This window comes from Cucurbita maxima, unplaced genomic scaffold, assembly GCF_002738345.1.
Source record: "Cucurbita maxima cultivar Rimu unplaced genomic scaffold, Cmax_1.0 Cma_Scf00195, whole genome shotgun sequence".
Lineage (NCBI taxonomy): Eukaryota > Viridiplantae > Streptophyta > Magnoliopsida > Cucurbitales > Cucurbitaceae > Cucurbita > Cucurbita maxima.
In genome coordinates this window covers 79,596-80,248 of record NW_019272211.1, presented here as the reverse complement: position 1 = coordinate 80,248, position 653 = coordinate 79,596, and positions in this window count along the sequence as shown.

Sequence of the window (653 nt, the reverse complement as noted above, 5' to 3'; positions counted from 1 at the left end):
TCATAGTTAGAACCTTATTTTAGATGTTAAAGGGCACTAGTTTTGAAAGTTCATGAATATTTTAGGTACTAATGGTTTTGTCAATATAGAAATGCAACTTATATTAATATTCATACTAAAAAATTACATTTTTATGTTTATGTCACGAGCCATATCCGGTGGGGTTCTCGAAGCAAGTTACAAGAGGTTGAACACAAAGTAAAATTTTTTCTCGAAATAAAAAAAGAATTAAAATATAATAAACATATATATTTACATTATATTCAAAATAGAGTTTGTAGGTTCATAGTACAAAATAAGGGAAAGGTTAAAAAAAATCATTTTAAAACATCAAAAATAGTTTTTGTGGGTGTTGTTGGTCTAGGGTAACAAAGAGGTTTATAGGTTCATAGTACAAAATAAGGGAAAGGTTAAAAAAAATCATTTTAAAACATCAAAAATAGTTTTGGTGGGGGTTGTTGGTCTAGGGCAACTACTCTTAGTTACGTGAAAAATATGGAAAATATGAGTGAGTACCTAGTTGTATGTTTTTAACCATGTTCATAGTGGGTGCTTGGATCTCGGTGGTCGGGAGAAAATCGAACAAAGTGTCTGTCCAAAATAAAAGGGCGTTTTTAACCATGTTCATAGTGGGTGCTTGGATCTTGGTGGTC